The 22,914-nt window shown below is 38.1% G+C and overlaps 1 pseudogene; it reads left to right on the top strand.

The window, feature by feature from the left end:
- Nucleotides 1-17,413: 17,413 nt before the first annotated feature.
- LOC145557727 (uncharacterized) lies at nt 17,414-20,845 on the top strand (annotated as a pseudogene).
- The last annotated feature ends 2,069 nt before the right edge of the window (nt 20,846-22,914 follow it).

The raw sequence follows: 22,914 nt of genomic DNA on the forward strand, positions 1-22,914 counted from the left end.
GTTTGATAAACATTCATTTTCAAACTACGGTGCTTATTTAATTGAAAGAACTTCACTTTTAATTAGAAAAATATGACAATGATGAAAAGAAGAAAAACATAAATAAAATCAGATATACAAAAGTTTGCTCACATTTTCATATCTTTGTTGAAATAAGTTGCAAATTACAACTTATCTTCATCAATCTTGGACAAAAAAGTCACACTCAATTACGAGCTAGACTTTTCTTTCCATTTTGGGTCCAGTTTTGAAAATAATATAATTATTGGATCCCTTTTCAAATTTTGAATTCTAGTTCGAAACAACATGTTTCTAATAAAAAATAGTATTCAAAATTTCCTTTATGGAATTTTGTTTTCTCAAATAAATAATGTTCAGATTCTCTATAACCGTTTGGATAATACATGTATTTTTCCAAAAGGAATGAATTAAGATTCGAATTCTTCATGACTCGAACTTGTTCTTGCTTAGTTCTCCTGCGAATATTGGCTAAGGGATGGTAATCAAACCACCTACTAGACCAAAATCAAAGAATGATTAGAACAAAGAAAATGTTTGATGTTCTAAATCAACTTTGAGAATAAAATCACCACAATGATCTTTACAAACGTTTAGAAATTAGGTATGATATAATAAACCTTAAACACAATTGTTTTGGTTTATAAACAAGCGAAGAACTAACTTGCTTTCTCGAACATGACTTTAACTAAAATATGAAAGCCATGTCATTGTCCTAAATATCTCAAAACAAAAATAAGACATATACATAGGTCCATCTCAATATCATGATTATATGAATGGCCTAAACAATAGCAAGTCATTAGAGCTACCCCATATTGGGGGCTCCAAGACTTGAGAAATATCAAGAATGCGCATAACCCGACACATGGGGGCTCTAATATCCACAAAGAAACAAAATGATATATTCATGCCATTCGAGCTACATTCGAGAATCGCCTAAATAGTTGTAGATCTCGAGCCTTATAATTTTCAAATGCATCACAATGATTTTGTTCCTTTGAAAACTAAGTTTGCAACTGAACTTGGCCATGAAACAAGTTACATATTCGAGCCATTTTCAAGTTCAACTTCAAGAACTAATCTTAGTGCATAATTGTTGTTTCAATACTTCAATTTACTCTAGATATTAGAGAGTATGACTAGTATAGAGCAACAAAATCATGATACTTGCTCATACGATAGTTTAGTACTCAATCATTCATCATGAAAATTATTGTTTAAGACACATTATTAACATAAGACAAACAATTTCATGAGTTAGAATGTAAACAAAAGACTCCTAAATTCGAAATTAAGGAGTCTTCATTCTAAATTATCTTTCATTGTTGCACACATTGGAATTTCGCAAGGAGGATAACATCTACTCTCTCGAGCTTCAAAACATTGACAAAATTTGAACTCAAAATAAAGAATTCAAAAGTAGCAAGAATAGATGAAAAATTTGAACAACATTTCATTTTTCCCCTTACTTGTTCTAATGAATGACCAATATTACTAGACTTAGCAAATTTCTTTGTTAAAACTATGAATGGTCAAAAAACGATTTAAAGACACTAGTTTAATCGTTTCCAAGATCCTAGTTGTTATCATAATAAGACGAAACACGGGATTTATAGACCCATTTTAAGCAACATGAAAGGGTCTAATTATTGACAACAAGCAAATCATCAAAGTCACCCAACACTGGGGGCTACAACATTCGAAAATGTAAAATGGGGGCTTACGAACCCGAGATATAACTAAGCTACACCAGTTTGATGATCTCTTCAAGAATTTCCTAAACTAACTAGTTTTGTGCAAATCTTGATATCACAGTTTTATAAGTGAATAATAATAATCATCGATTATTTTTATCATTGATAAAACCAATTTTGCAACTTACGCATGAAAAAAATACATGAGTCGCAAGAACAAATTCATGCTATTATAAAAGTTTAAAATATCATTTATAATTTTAATGCATAATTGTTGTTCTAAACACTTCAATTTACATTAAAATTAACAAGTATAGTCTATGTGAGCAAAAAAGAGGGAAATAAAGATCAAGCACAAAGTCAAAATTAGAACAAAAAAAAAAAAACATATATATGCTTGACATGCTCATACAGGATCAATGCTTTGTCACTTAACATGAAATTTGATTCAATATATTGCTTAAACATGTCACAACGACAAACAAACAGATTCATGAAAACAAGTCGAATAAAAAACCCCCCAAATTCAAAATTTGGGATTTAACGGTTCGAAAATTGCCCAAATTCAGCCAAGAATGAACGAATTATGGCAAATATGAATAAGAGACGAGATCTACTTCCTTTAGCTTCAAAAAACAAGAAAATCCGAGCTCTTTAGAGAAAGAAAGAAGCGAAAATCGTGAAGGAAGGAGAGAGAAAGCGAAATGAAAAATCGAGCTCAGCGATTCTCTTTTTTGCTGACTCAAATGTCGTGCGCAACTAAATTAGTTGCTCATGACAGATCAGCGCAATTCAAAAAGATGCGCGCACCTGGCCAGCGCGACCTACTAAGTTGCTCGCGGATACTGGTCACTAAAATGACCGGTATCCGGATTTTGATCCGTTTGATAATTTTTTTAACGGTTTTTGCTCGTCATTAGACGTAATGGCGCGCAAATTATCAAAATCTTTTAAATTGCTTTGCATTATGTGGTTTATTTCCTTCTTTGTTAGTTTTTGGCATCATATTGCATGCACACTGTGCTTAGTGCCTTCCCCAAGCATACGTTTTGAACATTTTTCGTAAGAGTGCCTTAAGACATTCCTTGGTGCTGCTTTACGTAAAAGCACCCATAGACAGGTTTGTCATTTTACTGTACTGACGTTACAAATGTCCGTGTTTTCTTCTTTTTTCACGTTTGAAGCAAAAAGGAAGGCTTTTTTCATGCAGCGTAAAAATGCAAATGGCGTATCGTACGACGCAAAATTGTACGACGTAGGTGTTGCGTAAAATTTCACTTCAGCCCAAGCCTTGCGAGATCTACCTCTCGGAACTAAAAGGTAGAGAATTACTGTAGGCGTTAGCTCACGAGTCGACAGGCACGCCGAACCCTCAGGAACAGACACTTCTTGAATGGAAGTAAATACGGTAGTTAGTGCGCTCACTAACTTACTGGACAGTTAGGGTGTCCGACCACCCCCTGTATAAAAGAAGCGACGAGACAATGTCGCGCCTATGTAGTCATGTGCCCCCAGTTCTGAGACACGTGTACTCATCTTTTGGACAAAATTGCTGAGAGAGTTTCTGACTTTCTTCCCTCTCACTGGATTTGGATATATGCCTCCAGTCCCGAGACATGTATTTCTATCTTGTGGACATCCGGCTTGAATACGGGACCATTTCGGCTCGAATAACGAAAACCTTTTTTCATCTTTTTACTTTGTTAAAGTCAGGCTAAAGTTTCAATGACATATCGAGGGACTTTAGACCAACGCTGACACGATTGACAGGAAATCATCCCCTTTTATTCTTTTTTAAAACCGATATAATAAACCTTTACTGTGATTTTAAAATGCAAAGGTATGATAGTTACCTTAAACACAATTATGTAATAAATGAACCATTTCACCAAAACATATACCTTTGCCTCTAAGCGCATCTTGCATAATTAAATCATAAATAATACTTGCAATGTAGAATAGTGCGCAACATACGGAAATCACAATGTATAACCTAACAATTTAGCCCAGTCTTCTCTATACATGGTACTAAGTTCTCGATACATCCCTAAACTTGCATCTAAAGGCTAGGTTTTTTCACTCGTACGTACCTTGTATAAACGATTCGGTTGGCCACTTTAGTAACTAGAAGTCGCCTTCTCGTCCTCTCCTAAACCAAACAACAAGAACTAAATCAACACCTGTAGGCGTCGTTTGAAGTGAGCCTACGTTAAAGCATGTGTGAAAATGATTGGCACTCATAGGAAGTGGGAATTGACATAATACGATTAGGGACAAGAATATTAGGAATCCACCAACAAGTTTTTAAGGAAATTGTAAACCATCATTAAAGGTAACCACGATAAGGGACAATGAAAAGAAAAAACGATTGACCCGTGAAGGTTACACCCCATTCATAATCCATGATATTAATAACTCCATATGGTACGGAACCATGAAAGGAGGATCAGGGATGATGGTACGAAGTGAGTCACGGAGTCACATTCGCCCGTATTGGCCTCTACTCGATTCTTGTGGCGAAAAGTATTCCTGCAATCTCAAAGGCATGCAAACTAAATATTCAATTTGCGCCAAAATATTATCATGTTAAATTGGTTGAATATTAATGTAACATATAATTCTAAAATATTAGTGATCACTTGATTAAACAACAAGATTAAAAAGGAACCTAAACCGGTTGTCCAAATTATCTTATTAGGCATGATTTTCAATTACATATTCCCTTTAAACATGCAATATGGTGATAAAAATTAATAATAGAATAAACATTAATATTGGAAGCAATTCAACAATAATATTGTTAGTCGAATCAAATAATAATAAATCTAATCATGATACTAGCAACATGAATAAAAATAAGAGTAATTAAGTGATTAACACTAGGTGAAAAAACAAAATTGGCACCGGTTCAAAACCCCTTAATGCCACCGGTTTGAACCGGTGCCAATGTGGGGGGTGCCAATAAGTGGTTTAAAAAGCCACCGGTTCGAATCGGTGGCAAAACTCGGAATTGGCACCGGTTAACCGGTGCCAAAAAATCCCAAAAAAAATTTAATTCAATGTTTTTGGCAACGATTAACCCGACCACTTCCCAGCGGGGAGCATGTCACAGTCGAGCTCACAGAAGGTGATCCCTCGAGGACGGTGAAGATTGGAAAAGACATTGATCTAGGAGTAGGGGTGCACCTCATAGAGCTGCTGAGAAATAATAAAGACATTTTTGCATTTTCCACAGATGAGATGCCCGGAATTGACCCAGCAGTTATGGTGCATAAGCTGAATGTGAAGGAGGATATTAGGCCAATCAGGCAGAAAAAACGAAGCTTCTCCACGGAGAAAAACCAGGCAATCCAGGAAGAGGTGGAAAAACTCTTGGAAGCAGGATTTATTAAACCCTGTGACTATCCAGAATGGTTAGCCAACGTGGTCATGGTGAAGAAGGAAAATGGCCAATGGAGAATGTGTGTTGATTTCACAAATCTTAATAAAGCCTTCCCGAAGGACTGTTACCCACTACCACGGATAGATCAACTGGTAGACTCAACCAGCGGGCACGCCCTGCTAATCTTTATGGACGCCTTCTCAGGGTACCATCAGATCAGCCTGCACGAGCTAGACATGCAGAAAACTGCATTCATTACCGAAGGGGGAGTGTATAATTACATAGCTATGCCCTTCGGGCTGAAGAACGCTGGAGCAACTTTTCAGAAGGCAATGGATATAGTATTCTTTCACTAGAAGGGAAGAAATGTGGAAGTATACGTTGACGACTCAATTGTTAAGAGCGTCACGCAGGCTGGACATATCATGGATCTGGAGGAAACATTTGCCACCCTGAACAAGTATAGAATCAAGCTCAACCCGAAAAAATGTGTCTTTGGAGTGAGCTCCGGAAAGTTTTTGGGTTTTCTGATCAGCGAGAGAGGAATAGATGCCAATCCAGAAAAGGTCGAAGCAGTCCTCAGTCTGCCCGAGCCTAAGAGCATCAAAGATATCATGCGGTTGACAGGCAGAATGGCCGCACTGACTAGATTCATCAGCAAGTCGGCAGACAAAGCCTTGCCATTCTATCAGCTGTTAAAGGGAAACAGAGAATTCAAGTGGGGGACTAAGGAGAAAGAAGCCTTTGAGGGTATTAAGGAGCATCTGACTAAGCTCCCAACAATGATCAGCCCGGAGCTGAAGTAAAAACTGCAGTTGTACATCTCAGCGTCAATACAGACAATCGCAGCCGTTCTGCTGGTAGAAAGACAGAAGCAACAAAGGCCGATATATTTCGTGAGCCACGTGCTGACTGAGGCAGAGCAAAGATACCCCCTGGTAGAGAAGCTAGCCTTCGCAGTGGTCACAGCAGCAAGAATGCTAAAACCATACTTTGACGCGCATATAATAGAGGTCCTCATAAACCACCCGCTGGAGAAAGCATTACAAAAGATGGATGCATCGGGTAGACTCTTAAAGTGGGCAATCGAGCTTTCTGAATATGAATTCGAGGTCAAGCCTAGAGCAGCCATCAAGGCACAAGATTTAGCAGACTTCATAGTGGAAGCCTCCTATGAGGAGAAAGAGGATGACATTGGGGTTTGGAAGGTGGAAGTGGATGGATCCTCAGCCCAAACGGGGAGTGGGGCAGGAGTCATAATGACGTCTCCAGAAGGAAACGTATTTGAGTATGCCATCAAGTTCAAGTTCAAAGCGTCTAATAATGAAGCAGAGTACGAGGCGACTCTGGCAGGCCTGCGTATGAGCCTCGCACCCGGAGCCCGCAAAGTACACCTGCAGACTTATTCTCAGCTCGTTGCCAGCCAACTACAGGGGGCGTATGAGATAAGGGAAGCCACTATGATGAAATATGTAACCAAAGTGAAAGAGCTGGCAGCCCAGCTAGTCCATTTCCAGATAGACTTGGTCTCCAGAGTAGGAAACTCTCAGGCTGACGCCTTATCTAAGTTAGCCAGCTCCACCTTACAAAGCCTCACAAGAACAGTGATGGTCGAAGTGTTAGAGGAGAGCAGCATCGCTGAAAAGGAGCAGGTAAACTGCGTCAGAGTCAAAGAGCCTGGTTCTCCAATCCTCAGCCCGATCCCGTTCGCTCAGTGGGGAATGAACATATTGGGACCTTTCACCACTGGGTCAGCGGGCAGGAAGTATCTCATTGTGGCAGTAGATTACTTTACAAAGTAGATAGAAGCTGAGCCCACCAAGTACATAAAGGCAACCCAGGTCAGAACATTTATATGGAAGAGCATCATCACTAGATTCGGGGTGCCACGGTGCATAGTCTTTGATCATGGGTGCCAATTTGACTGTGACACCATAAAGGACTACTTAGGGGATATGGGCACCAAGTATGCAAGTGCCTCAGTCTGCCACCCGCAGAGCAATGGCCAAGTAGAGGCAGCAAACAAGCTGATCCTGACAGCCCTACAGAAGAAGCTGGAGGAGTACAAGGGCCTGTGGGCAGACTTAGTCCCAGAGGTCTTGTGGGCAAATAGGACCACTGAGAAGGAGTCAACCGATAAAAGCCCTTTCACCCTGGCCTACGGGGTTGATGCAGTTGTCCCTGTGGAAGTGCAAATCCCCAACCTGAGGATACATCACTATGAGCAGTAAGGAAATGAAAAGCGCATGCTGGAAGAGCTAGACTTCCTGCCAGAAGTAAGGCTAAAAGCAGCCCGTAAGCTGGCAGCCCAAAAGAGCAGGATCTCAAAAGCTTTCAACAAAAAGGTCAAGCATAGGGAGCTCCTGCCAGGAGACTTAGTCCTTAGGAGGACAACAGCAGTTGGAAGAGGAAATCAGCATGGAAAGCTGTCAGCAAACTGGGAAGGCCCTTTCATCATCCACGAGCAGGTTGGACCAGGGGCGTTCCTCCTTGCAGATCAAGAACGTCAGGTATTAAGAAACAGTTTCAATGCTGATGTGTCAAAGAAATATTTTGTTTAAATAGCCTGAAACATAGCTGTTTCAAGTCGATAAATCTTTATTCAGTCCATGTTATGTTAATTAAGGCATTTGAGCCATTTTTTTTCAATGAAATACAAGCCTCTGCGTGAGGAGTATGTTGCATAAATTTGTTTAATATAGTATGCCCAAGCATCATATACTAACATGCAGAAATCAAACAAGAATAATAATAAAGTGTTTGAGGCAAGAAGCACTCTAGCGCAAAATGACAAAGTGAAAGCATCCCTCCTTAAAACCTCACTTCACCTGCAAAAAGCAAAACATGGCACCACCTCGGGGACGCCTGAGGGGGAACCCTGACACGTTCAGCTTGAGCAGGGGAGAAGAGAGGAAAAGAAGAAGATAAGCCACATGGGCAACACTAAGGTTCTCTTAGTCCCATTCAGCCCATCTCTTTGAGGGGGGGGGGGGAGGGGGAGAGGAAAGGAGAAGACAGTCAAGCAGTAAGCCCTTACAAAAAGAAGTAAGCAGGAAGTAAACAAGCTGAATGACATAAATAAGTCGCAGCATTAACAAGCTGAATGACATAAATAAGTCGCAGCATAAACAAGCTGAATGACATAAATAAGTCGCAGCATAAATAAGCTGAATGACATAAATAAGTCACAGCATAAACAAGGTGAACGACATAAACAAGTCGCAACATAGATAAGCTGAACGACACAAATAAGTCACAGCAAAGCAAGCTGATGACACAGACGAAATAAGCAAAAAGCTGATCGACACAAACAAGTCTCAGCAAGGATAAGTCGAATAATGCTCAATCAAATATGTCAACCAGCACGCAGACGAAGACTTTGGTCAAAGCCAAGTGAAGTACACAACGCGCAAACACTTGAAGCAGATAAAGCAGGAAGGACAAAATGTAACAAAGTCCCTGCTGAAGCACAGCAGAGCGCAAAAGAAACAGAAAAGCGCTAGGCAGCTAAATTAAAAAGACAGGAAGGCCCAACCTACGAGGCCCCACCAAACGTAATAAAGAGCAAACATGCAAACAATGAAATAAACAGCAAGAAAAACAGCAAGAGGAGATCATAAGGAGCATACATTATAAGGCTGAACCCCTGCCCACCAAGGTAGAGTAAACATTCAGCAGGTCAGTCACAGAACAAATAAAGCTGAGCCTTCATCCACTAGGACAAGGAAACACTCAGCGGGTAAAGTTAGAAGATCACAAATTCAAGTTAAGCTGGACAGACCCAGCAACGAAAGAAAAAGTATTCTGAAAATACACAGAGAAACATAAACTTTGGCAGCTATACACCCCAAAGATAGTAACAAAAACTACCTAGCTACAACAGATCTGGGTGAGGGAAACTTAGAGGAACCACTGGAGTAGGAGGGTGACAGCCGCTAAAACCTTTATTGATCATCAGTCAGAGACTCTACTCCAATAGTTGCAGCAACGTCAGGGCAGAGAGACACCTCCAAGTTCAGCACGGCCTGGTTGGGGATCTTGCAGCCAGCAGCGCGAGGGTGATCAGCGGGAAGATCAAACAAACCAGCCTCACCGGCAGTTTCAACCTTAGCCCAGAAGGCATTAAAGCGAGTCTGCTGCTCTTCACCCTCACCATACAAGCTTCTAATGCAACGAGCCGCAGCTTCCCATCCTCCATCATGGCGGTCAGCCAGGAGCTTAGCAAAAGCACGAGAGAGCGCAAAAGACTTGAGAGCCTCTCTCCTAGCAGCCTCCTACGCAACAGCATGCGCAGCCTGTAAATCTGCCACCTCCGCCTCTAACGTCTTCACCTTGGTTTGAGAAGTCCCCAACTGCTCCTCGTAGTCCTTCAGCTTGACCTGAGTGAGCTGAAATTCTCCCAATTGGAGCTGCAAGGCATCCACCTTCTCCCTCAGCGGAGTCACCTCATTGGCTATATCATCCCTCTCAGCTTGAGCCTGCTGAACCTCCAGAGTCTTCTAGGAAAGAGTTATTGTAACACCCTAGAAATTCCTTTATTTTAAATACCCATTCTACTCTTTTAAAAACACGATTTAGGAATAACTAAGACATTACCGCCACCGTGAAAATGGCTAAGGCAATTATCAAAGATAAACAGCGGAAGACTCAAAATTTAATACCGATTAAGCAAGTCAACTCAAAAGTCAACCAAACGAAAATAGAGTTGAAAACCAAACAAACAAAGTCAAATAAAATCAAACTACAACTTGGAACCATTAAAGACCCTTATTAAAAAACCGTTCCAAAACCAAACCATTGTGTTAGTCCACATAAAATATGTCATAAATAAATAAAGCATAAAACACCTTGTAACCTAATGAAAACTAGTAAGATTCACTCTTCTCTCATGCCCCATCATGATCATGCTTCAATACCTGAAAAGTTTATCTCTACTTGTTTCCACTACTCTCCATTAGAAATGGGTCATCATAGGGCCAAGGTAAAGACATGGCCAAATACACAAACACACACAATCAGCAAAGCTGAGTACATAAGCGTAAATTAGCCACACTAACATGCTTTCACCTATCAACACACACTTACCTCATTGTACCTGTTCACAAACATACACACCAATCAACAAGACACAATGACTAGACACTAATTAATTCATTTTGCGTTGATTACGCATCGAACGGGTTTCCTCCTCCTAACCTCCCCCAAATAAATTTGAGGTTAACTGACACGGGAGCTAACCATGCCAGGGACAAAACCACTCAAAGGTGGCGGAATTCCTGCGCATAATAATAAATAAAAAAGGAATATACAGCGTCCTGTACTCCATTAGAAGTTATGGTTAAATATAAAACCCCATAACTCCCCCCATTGTTCATACTCAAGGTATATACGTTCCAAGAGTTTTAGTGCGTAATCTCTTTCACTTTACGTTATTTACATATTATTAGACTTGGTGATGACTCTCAAAGCATAATAAGTCAATCAACAATAATTATTCAATCAAACAAACATACCAATTTAATTCTTGAATAATTAGTGACCACATATTATTTAATGTTGAACCCTTTTTAATTCTACCTCAGTGTCAAAGACACCTTAAACGCATAATGCGCCAAAAATCCTATCCCTCGGTGTTAAAAACACCTTAAGTGCACAAAGGCACCAACATACAATTTATTCCTTGTGTACATAGACACTTATATAGCTCCTTCCTCATGCTTAAAGCATCAATAAAAATTATTTGAACCATAATAAAATTCCTTTTCAATATTCCAAACATAATTAAACATGTAGTTTAATTAATCATGCCTTCTAAAATGCCATAAATAAAAATGTGGTTCAAACACAACATGCCCAAAATATAATCTTCCAATCTATAACCATCACAAATAATTCATGCTTCCCAATTCAATCACAAACATCATAAATTCACAATTCCGTACATAAACCTTTGCATGATACTACTTGTAATTAATTGAAATCAAGCCTAGCATGATTCTACATCACAAAATATGCTAAGTACGCGTACATACCTTGAGTACGTTATTAAAACTGCCACGACTAGTAGAAATTGCTTACTTCAAAGTCTCCTACACATTAAATCCATAATAGAGTATTAATATCCACTCTAAACAAATTTCTAGCAGTATATACTATTTTAAAACCCCTCATAATTTAATTAGAATAAGCTGAAATTATATTTAAAACACCATAAATTAAGTCCCAATTAATGGGTAATTAAAATTTCTTCAAGAAACATAATATCAAGTGTTCTACATAAAATTAAGTTTTAAAACACTTAAAACAAAGGCTTACCCTATAATACATCATAATCCTTCAATAAATCATGAATCAAGAACCTAGGGTTTCAAAAATTGGGGCTTTTTAATTAAAAACCAAATCTGAAAATTAATTAACATAATTACAATAACCAAACATCAAAATTAAATCTCTAAACTCATAATTTATAATTAGACTAAAGCCTAGATTAGTTTTGGGTAATAAAGATTTGATTTTTAAAAAGAAAAACCTTTTTTTTTTCGAAAACCGTGGCTGCCGACAGCAGGCCGGCGCCGCTGCCGGTGGTCGCCGCTGCTGCCGGCTGGTGTTGGTGGTCGGCGGCCCACCGGTGGTGGTGGCTGCCGGTGGTGGTTGTGCGCGGCAAGAAGGGAAGGGAAGGAGAGAGAAAAAAGAAAAAGAAAGAGAAAAATAAAGAGAAAAGGGAGAGAAGTTTACCTTGGGTTTTCTCCACTCTGGGCAACGTTGAATTGCCTCATAAGAGGGATATTTATACCCCTTCTCTATCACCCCTTTTACCCTAAACTTTCCTCCTTTAGTTTTTCCTAATCCCTTCCCAACTAAAACTTGTTAAAAATCATAATTTCTTAAAATAAAACCCCAACTTCTATTAATTAATTAATTAATTAATTAAACAAACTTTCCTTTTGTAAAATATTCTCAATTTACATGGGATAAATAATTAAAACATCATAATTAAAATGCTAGAATTATTTAAATACCCTTATAAAATATATATATATTAAATAAAATACGTATAAAAATACGGGGTATTATAGTTATACTCTGGTTCTAATATTCCTTCTCCACTGACAGCAAGGCATTGGAAAAATCTCCTACAGACATAACAAGCTGCAAGAAAAGCAGAATAGAAGAGTCAGCCAAAGTGGGAGTTAGCAAAAGAAGTTAACAATATAAAAAAAATAGAATAAAAATAAAGTATAATAATAGGTAAAACAAGACAGCAGCAACAAAACAAGTAGAGAAAAGCTGAAACGAGAAAAAGAAAAGCCAAAAGCAGAGACTAACCTTCTGCAAATCATGGCAAGCAGTAGCTGTTGGAAGGCTGACTGAGCTGCACGTAGAATCCGCAGGGAGACGAACCCCCTGAGTCAGGCGGTGTCCTAGAGTACCACCCTTCTGAGGGTCGTCTACAAATAAAGACTCATCAACCCTCACATTCATCAAAGGCCGAAAGGGAGCGTTCTCAGCTCCAGAAGGACAGAGTATTGGGCGAAGATGAATGTCAATAGGGACCTCAGCAAACTAAATGGCCCCAGTAGGGCGAAAAGTCCCTCCAGCAGAGAGTGAGGACGCAGAAAGAGGATTCTCAAAGGCATCACCCAAGAACTGATGAACGCAGCGGTTAAGCTCACTGGAGTTCTGAGTGTCTCCCCCACCAACGTTCCCACCTGTAAATCCAGTGTTGGCAGACGTGGAAGCAAGAGGGTCTGGGCCAGGAGAAGTGCGATCCTTTTTTGCCTATAGCTCATCCCTAGCAGGGGCAGAATGTAATACTCCTAATTTTTTTGAAAATATTTTCTTAATTAGTAATTTCTTTAATTAATTGAAATAATTAAATATTTCTAAATTATGATCTTGGTCGGTCCGTAATTTTATTAATTAACGTTGTACGCCGTTTTTAATTTTATTTTCCGGATTTTATCTTAATAATACTTAACAACTTTAGCTTAATTATTATCTCATGAATTACAACAAATATTAGTTTTGATATTATCTATATATTTTAACTTGATTTAATTATCAAATCTAATTATTTTATTTATTTAAGAATGATTTTCGTTTTATATATATATATGTAAAAAAAAAAAAAAAAAAAAAGGGCCGTGAGTTATGAAGAAGCTAAGCCATACTTATCATTATTATTTTCTTAAAATCTCTTAATTCATCATTTTTTTTAACTTAAATCTCTTAATTTATCTTAACCATATTAGCATTTATCTTACTTCCATCCCTAATCCTTTCCATTGTATTTTCCCACATGAATTAACCTAGACTAAATTTCACTCATATTCATTTAACAAACTTACATTTATCATGTTCCCATGTTAATCTCAATCCTCCTTTAACTCTATCTTACTACCCCTTAAACACTATAAATAGACCCTCAACACTTCACAATTCCTCACACCAAAAATCAGAAATCCTCTTCTCTACTCTCTATCCCATCACCCCTTCTTCTTACTCTATCTAGCTTAAATAAACTCTACAACCCATAACCAAGTTGTTGCCACCGAACAACCACCTCGTCCGCCACCAACGACCACCCAACTATACTAATAGCACTATTTTGATAAAGGTTAATATTTAGGTAGTTCATGCACAATAGAATGGTGTTCTTGGTTTTGTGTTATTTTGTTAACCTTATATTAATTAAGGTTATTTTATTTGTGTAGGAAGAGTCTCCCGATCGTGGTCAAGTTTAGTAGTCGTACCTTTTTGTTCTCGTGATCAAGGTACGTATAGGTGGCTAGGTCCTTGATACAATTTTTGAATGCGTGTTTTAATGATTTTTTTTGAATAAATGTTGCGTATGAATATTTAAGTTAACAATTTTCATGACAAGTTAAAGTATATAATTTTGATTTGAAGGTTTGATCTCTAAATGTTGATCGATTTAAAAAAAGTTATTTGATTTATAAATCACTTGGTTTAATTAATTTGTAGCTCGTTGTGAGCCTGAGTATTTGATATTTTAATTGTCCCTCTACCCGGGACTGGTTAAGTAAGACCATGAGCTTTGTATGATTTGGTCTTTCCTCGAGTATAGTATAACTTGCTTGGGGGGTGTGCACACTTAGGTGAGGAAAATTGGTTTAGAAATATATCAAAAATTGAGAAGTTTATAAATTGGAAATCTATTGGTTTGGAAAGCTTTTATTGATGGATATTACTACCCTTGGAAGGTTTAATTATTTTTGGAAAGTTTTATTTTGGAAAGTGACTCATGACAGGTTTAAATTTAGATGGTTATTTCGAAAACATGTTTGCCTAATAAAAATATTTACATGCCTTGCACTTATACGTACTTAGCGTTTTTGCTAATCTGTTTTCCTTTTTGTTTTGGTTCGCCCTGTTTACCATTTTGGTAAGCAGTCTTGATTTCAGGTGTGAAGTTGTTCGTACGCATACTAGAGTCGGGATTGGGATCACATAGATAGGAATTAATTTTATTTATGTTTGGACAAGTTTTTTTTTTTTTTTTTTTTTTTGCTTATTTTGAAACAGTTATTATAATTATTCATACTATTAATAAAAGTTAGTTATTTTTCCGCTGCAGTTTGAGTAATTTAATAAGCCTTACGTTTTCACGTGGCGGTAATACGCCCAAGTCTATCTCTACGGTATTTGTATACGTATAAATATAGTATTTACGTAGAGGGAGATTTGGGGGTGTTACAAAGTGGTATCAGATTTCCGGGTCTACGAAAGATTAAAATTGAAAAATAAAACTTATGGGTAGACTTAAGATGGGCATATAGGATAGATAGAGTTTCGCATTCTTCGAAGTAAAATTATTTTCTATAAAAAACTATTTTCTTATTTGGAAAGGTGATTGAGAAAAGGATGCTCGGGTTCTCTTCGGAGGCCTATAATGGGTACGACTCTCTGTCTAGGAAAGGCTCACCTCGACGCTGTAGGTAACTTTCCTGGGAGACGCGGGCTCGACCGTCCAATTTTAAGAATCGAGTACATTATTATTTTTGAAAACAAAATGAATTGAAACTATTTGATTTTGTAAACACCTAATGTGCATTAGTCTAAGTATAATTAGAGCCGTCTAGTTATTTGTGTGGTTATGGAATTTTGGTTCCATTGGTAATCATTTTGGATTTATCCTTGAGGAAATTTGAATTGCTTACTTAAATAGTTTGTGTTATCACAGATGATGGAAACTGTTAGAAGACATTTCTTTGATCAAAGGCTAGTAAAATCGGATGCTATATCTGTGCGTGACTTTATAACAGACATTGTTTGGCATGCTACTGATATAAAAAGACACAGGAATATGAAATTTATGATCGAGGAACCATGGATCATCCTACTGGCCTTAGTTCACTTACCCAACACACCTAAATATAATACACTAATCCGAAAGTATAGAAATTTAATTAAACCAAATGGGTTGTGGAATATTGAAGCCTATATGCATGAAGGAAAATGGCTAGGAACCTTAACCAATTTTAAAGCAGACCTACATTTCGCCGAAGTTGACTGGAGCCGAATCCCAAGACCAATAGTTGCTGAAATTCCTCTTCGACTTACACCTTAAGAAGTCCAAAAGTTAAATAATCTAAACTATGATATGCCACCCTTACCACCTCCACGTTTGCATCTTGACTATATATCATCCAATGACTTAGAAATCCCTCACCCAAATGACTTTGAATCCCCACCTCATACTACTGAACCCCTTGTCCCAAGAGGTCGAGTATCTAGTCCAAAACACAGTATAAACCATAACCCTGGCCCCTATGTTAGCCCAAACTGCAACTCTAGCTATGGCTCGTGCCGTAGCCCAACTTATAGTGAATTTTATCCTACCTTCTTGCTTGAATGTAACCAAATTCCAACCCACATGGCTAAACCTTTAGAACCTGATTCCCCTCAACTTTCCACAGGAAACACAGGTGACGTGGCAAAAAAGATGATCCATCAAGCTAAGACCAAGAGTATAACTTCAGAATAATAATTGATTGATTTCTTCCATTAATAGCAAATTGTTTTGTTTTGTAAGCCAACTAGTGGCCCTTATGAATTTGTAGTGACAAAATGAATTAATTATTTTAATAAGCCTATGTGGCTAAATATGGAGTTTCAATCTTTAATAAGAGTTTTATGAAATTTTCTCATATAATAAATGTGTATTATTTGTTATTTTAAGTTATTCAGGATGTCTCTAAGAGCCGGAAATAGTAGACGCACTGGTTCCAAAATGAGCTCTACTCTTAGGAAGCTAACTACCATTGCTCAAAGCATGAGCCAACTGGTGAGTCAGGGGAATCGTAGCAACGACTTAGATCAATTTGGGGAAGTTTTTAAGAGGGTAGCAGCTGCAAAACCACCCACTTACCTTGGAAAGGAGGATCCTGCTAGTTTGGAGAATTGGATAAGGGAATTTGACAAGTTGTTTGATGCCATTAACTGTCCTGAAGAATTGAAGGTTAATAATGTTGTTTATTACTTGAGGGAAGAAGCTGACCTATGGTGGAGTCAAAACCGGACTAGGCTTTTAGAAACCCCTAACTTTGGGTGGAAAGAATTGAAGAAGGCTATAAGAGACAAGTTTTATCCCGCCTACCTGAAGAAGCAGAAATGCATGGAGTTTACCAATTTGAGGTTGGGGAATATGACCATTAATGAATATTATAATAAATTTATTGAGTTGATGAGGTTTGCACCTGAGGTAGTACCCACGGAGGAGTTGAAAGCCCAAAGGTTCGAGCAAGGTTTAACCCTAAGTCTTCAGGGGAAGTTGGGAGGGGTAACCTTTGAAACACTAGATGAAGTCTATGGAAGAGCTGCCCACCTATATGGGATCCGAGGGAGAGAGTTAGAGAACTCAGCTGGAGGGAAAAGGAAGAGTGATGGGGGTTCACTTGGAGTTGATAAGAGGCCTAGGATTGGGGAGAGTTCTGGGGGAAATGGGCAATTCAACAGGAGGGACAATAGGGGAAACCTTGGGAAGGGAGCTAATGGACAAGGAAATAACAATCATGGGAATGGAAATAACACCAGGCCTAAGAGAAGTTATTTTTGTAAGAGATGTGAGAAAAATCACCCAGGGAAGGATTGTGAGGGAAACCCTGTGACTTGTCGTTACTGTCCGAAACTGGGGCATCGGGAGTATGAGTGCTACACTAAGGAGAAGGATGTTAAGATGGGGAAAGTCCAGGAGACCAATAAACCACCTAAACCACCTCAGACCAATGGATCAGCTTAGAGGAATGGAACCAGTAGCGGTGCAGGAGGGGCCCCTAAGGGTCGTGTGTTCGTGATGAATCGTCGTGAGGCTGAGGCTTCTAATGATGTGGTAATTGGAACTTTCCTTGTTTGTTCTTTGAATGCTAGAGTCATGTTTGATTCGGGTGCGTCTCATTCTTTTGTTTCAAAATCTCTAGTCCAAAGATTAAAGTTAGAGAGTCCATTATTAGTGTCTCTAGATGTTTCTATTCCAATTGGGGAGGTGAGAAATTGTTCTAAGTTACATAAAGGGGTACCTATCACCATAGCTGGAGTAGAATTTCCTTCAGATTTGATTGAGTTTTATTTGCAAGACTTAGATGTGATTTTAGGAATGGACTGGCTGGGAAAGTATAAGGCTCACATAGATTGTGCTGCTCAGAAAGTGAAATTGTTGGGTCCGGGTAATGTGACAGTGACTTATAGGAAGGAAGGGAAGAGTTCAGGGATCAAAATCATTTCTGCCTTGCAGTTTCGGAATTGTGTCAGGAAGGGTTATCCTATATACATGTGTACTGTTCAGGAAGTGGGAAGGGAGGATGAGAAGAAAGAGAGTATTCCAGTAGTTGAGGAATTTCCAGATGTGTTTCTTGATGAGATACCAGGTATGCCGCCAGTAAGGGATGTTGAGTTCACCATAGAATTGCTACCAGGGACTGGACCTATCTCGAAGGCCCCATATAGGATGGCTCCAGCTGAGATGAAGGAATTGAAAACTCAGTTAGATGACTTGTTGGATAAGGGATATATTCGACCTAGTTCTTCTCCATGGGGTGCTCCAGTGTTGTTTGTGAAAAAGAAGGATGGAAGTTTGAGGTTGTGCATAGACTATCGGGAGTTGAATAATGTGACAGTCAAGAATAAGTATCCTTTGCCTAGAATTGATGATTTGTTTGATCAGTTGAAAAGGACTGGAATATTTTCCAAGATAGATTTGAGGTCAGGGTACCATCAGTTGAGAATTGCAGATAAGGACATTCCGAAGAGTGCTTTCAGGACACGTTATGGCCATTATGAGTTCACAGTTATGCCATTTGGGTTAACTAATGCACCTGCAGTTTTCATGGATTTGATGAACTAAATCTTTAGGCCATATTTGGATAAGTTTGTGGTGGTTTTCATTGATGATATTTTGATCTACTCCAAGAATAGGGAGGAGCATGAAGATCATTTGAGGAAAGTATTGTCGATCCTGAGGGAGCACCAATTATATGCTAAGCTGTCGAAGTGTGAGTTTTGGTTAGAAAAGGTAGCCTTTTTGGGGCATGTGATTTCTAGGGAAGGAATTTCAGTAGATCCCTCGAAGATCAATGCAGTGAGTGAATGGCCAACACCTAAGAACGTGTCAGATGTTCGAAGTTTCTTGGGATTGGCAGGCTATTATCGAAAATTTGTGAAGGATTTTTCGAGGATTGCGAGGCCCATGACGAATTTAATGAAGAAGGAATGTAAGTTTGTTTGGACCCAGGAGTGTGAGCAAGCGTTCCAGACCCTGAAAGACAAGTTAACCTCAGCACCAGTATTGGCTTTGCTAGATGAAAGTGGCCAATATGAGGTGTATAGTGATGCATCGAAGTTTGGATTGGGTTGTGTTTTAATGCAGAATCGGAGGGTCATTGCATATGCTTCGAGACAATTGAAACTACATGAGGTGAACTATCCAACCCATGACCTGGAGTTAGCTGCGATTGTGTTTGCTTTGAAAATTTGGAGACATTATCTATATGGTGCAACTTGTAAAATGTTCACAGATCATCAGAGTCTAAAGTACATTTACACTCAGCAGTATTTGAACTCGAGACAGAGACGATGGTTGGAATTTATGAAAGATTATAGTGTGAATATCCAATATCATGAGGGGAAAGCTAATGTGGTAGCTGATGCTTTAAGTAGGAAAACCAGTCATTTGATGAATTTGATGATTTTACCAGACCAGTTGTGTGTGGAATTTCAGAAGATGAATTTGGAAGTGGTGGAGCATGGAGAGGTCAGTAAGATGTTAAATGCCTTGGCGGTGAAACCTTCTATTTATGATGAGATTAGAGAAAGTTAGTTGGGGGACTCGAAGTTGAAGGCAATAAAAGAGAAGATTGAGGGAGGACAGGTTTTGGACTTTACTATTACTGATGATGGAAGTATTCGATTTAAAGAGAGATGGTGTATTCCACAACATCGTGGGGACATCAAGCAAAGACTGATGGAGGAGGCGCATAGCTCTCCTTATTTGATGCATCCTGGAGGGGATAAGTTGTATAAGGATATGAAGAAGGTCTTTTGGTGGCCAAACATGAAGAAAGAAGTAGCAGAGTTTGTGGCAAAATGCTTAACATGCCAGAAAGTGAAGATAGAGCATCGAAGGCCACAAGGAATGGTTCAATCCTTGGAAGTACCAAAGTGGAAGTGGAATTCGATCGCCATGGATTTTGTGGGGGCATTACCAAGGACCAGGGCAGGGAATGACACTATTTGGGTCATTGTGGATTGATTGACTAAGTCCGCAACCTTTATACCTATGAAAAACACTTGGTCTATGGATCAGTTGGGAAGGGCATATGTGAAGTTTGTGGTGAAGTATCATGGAGTTCCTACAGATATCATTTCAGATCGTGATTCGAGATTCTTATCTAACTTTTGGAAAAGTTTGCAAAAGGCCATGGGAACAAAGCTATTGATGAGTACAGATTTTCACCCTGCAACTGATGGTCATACTGAAAGGACCATACAGACCTTGGAGGACATGTTGAGAGCATGTGTATTGGAGTATCAAGGTTCATGGGAAGACCACTTAGACTTGATTGAGTTTTCATATAATAATAGCCATCATGCAAGCATTGGAATGGCCCTATTTGAGGCCTTGTATGGAAGGAAATGTAGGAGCCCAGTTTGTTGGAGTGACATAAGTGAAACAGTTGTGCTTGGGCCTGAAATGATTGAGGAAACTGTTAAGCAAGTGAAGTTAATCCAGGAGAAAATCAAAGCAGCCCAAGATAGACAGAAAAGTTATGCTGATGAGAAGCGTAGAGATGTAGAATTCCAAGTAGGAGAGAAGGTGTTGCTAAAGATATCTCCTATGAAGGGGGTAATGAGATTTGGGAAGAGGGGGAAGTTGAGCCCAAAGTACATTGGGCCATACGAGATTCTTCAGAAAGTTGGAAAAGTAGCATATAAGTTGGACTTACCCAACGAGTTGGAAAGGGTGCACAATGTCTTTCATGTGAGTCAGATCCGCAAGTATGTTCCTGATGTTGCACATGTGCTAGAACCAGAGACAATTGAGCTAGATGAGAGCTTGACCTACGAAGAAAGACCGGTGAGAATTCTAGATAGTAAAGTTAGAAGCACCAGAAACAAGGATGTGAAGATTGTCAAGGTTCAATGGTCGAACCATAAGGTTGAGGAAGCTACTTGGGAAGCTGAGGCAGAAATGCGTAAAAAGTACCCAAACCTATTCATGGTGAGTGGTTAAGTTATGGGGACGTAACTTCCTTGTAAGGGGGGTAGAATGTAATAGAGTTTCGCGCTTTCCTTTTATGTCTTTATTAAGTGAATCTTTTGAGTCAAGTCCTTAGGTTGTGCATGAACTTACTAAATTTTAACTAAGTTGGAGTATTAATTCGAGTTATTAAATAATTTTAAGTTTCGGGACGAAACTTCTTTTAAGGGGGGTAGACTGTAATACTCCTAATTTTTTTGAAAATATTTTCTTAATTAGTAATTTCTTTAATTAATTGAAATAATTAAATATTTCTAAATTATGATCTTGGTCGGTCCGCAATTTTATTAATTAACGTTGTACGCCGTTTTTAATTTTATTTTCCTGATTTTATCTTAATAATACTTAACAACTTTAGCTTAATTATTATCTCATGAATTACAACAAATATTAGTTTTGATATTATCTATAAATTTTAACTTGATTTAATTATCAAATCTAATTATTTTATTTATTTAAGAATGATTTTCGTTTTATATATATATATGTAAAAAAAAAAAAAAAGGGCCGTGAGTTATGAAGAAGCTAAGCCATACTTATCATTATTATTTTCTTAAAATCTCTTAATTCATCATTTTTTTTAACTTAAATCTCTTAATTTATCTTTCTTAACCATATTAGCATTTATCTTACTTCCATCCCTAATCCTTTCCATTGTATTTTCCCACATGAATTAACCTAGACTAAATTTCACTCATATTCATTTAACAAACTTACATTTATCATGTTCCCATGTCAATCTCAATCCTCCTTTAACTCTATCTTACTACCCCTTAAACACTATAAATAGACCCTCAACACTTCACAATTCCTCACACCAAAAATCAGAAATCCTCTTCTCTACTCTCTATCCCATCACCCCTTCTTCTTACTCTATCTAGCTTAAATAAACTCTACAACCCATAACCAAGTTGTTGCCACCGAACAACCACCTTGTCCGCCACCAACGACCACCCAACTATACTAATAGCACTATTTTGATAAAGGTTAATATTTAGGTAGTTCATGCACAATAGAATGGTGTTCTTGGTTTTGTGTTATTTTGTTAACCTTATATTAATTAAGGTTATTTTATTTGTGTAGGAGGAGTCTCCCGATCGTGGTCAAGTTTAGTAGTCGTACCTTTTTGTTCTCGTGATCAAGGTACGTATAGGTGGCTAGGTCCTTGATACAATTTTTGAATGCGTGTTTTAATGATTTTTTTTGAATAAATGTTGCGTATGAATATTTAAGTTAACAATTTTCATGACAAGTTAAAGTATATAATTTTGATTTGAAGGTTTGATCTCTAAATGTTGATCGATTTAAAAAAAGTTATTTGATTTATAAATCACTTGGTTTAATTAATTTGTAGCTCGTTGTGAGCCTGAGTATTTGATATTTTAATTGTCCCTCTACCCGGGACTGATTAAGTAAGACCATGAGCTTTGTATGATCTGGTCTTTCCTCGAGTATAGTATAACTTGCTTGGGGGGTGTGCACACTTAGGTGAGGAAAATTGGTTTAGAAATATATCAAAAATTGAGAAGTTTATAAATTGGAAATCTATTGGTTTGGAAAGCTTTTATTGATGGATATTACTACCCTTGGAAGGTTTAATTATTTTTGGAAAGTTTTATTTTGGAAAGTGACTCATGACAGGTTTAAATTTAGATGGTTATTTCGAAAGCATGTTTGCCTAATAAAAATATTTACATGCCTTGCACTTATACGTACTTAGCGTTTTTGCTAATCTGTTTTCCTTTTTGTTTTGGTTCGCCCTGTTTACCATTTTTGTAAGCAGTCTTGATTTCAGGTGTGAAGTTGTTCGTACGCATACTAGAGTCGGGATTGGGATCACATAGATAGGAATTAATTTTATTTATGTTTGGACAAGTTTTTTTTTTTTTTTTTTTTGCTTATTTTGAAACAGTTATTATAATTATTCATACTATTAATAAAAGTTAGTTATTTTTCCGCCGCAGTTTGAGTAATTTAATAAGCCTTACGTTTTCACGTGGCGGTAATACGCCCAAGTCTATCTCTACGGTTATTGTATACGT

Source organism: Chenopodium album, chromosome 9 (genome assembly GCF_948465745.1).
Source record: "Chenopodium album chromosome 9, dcCheAlbu1.1, whole genome shotgun sequence".
Lineage (NCBI taxonomy): Eukaryota > Viridiplantae > Streptophyta > Magnoliopsida > Caryophyllales > Amaranthaceae > Chenopodium > Chenopodium album.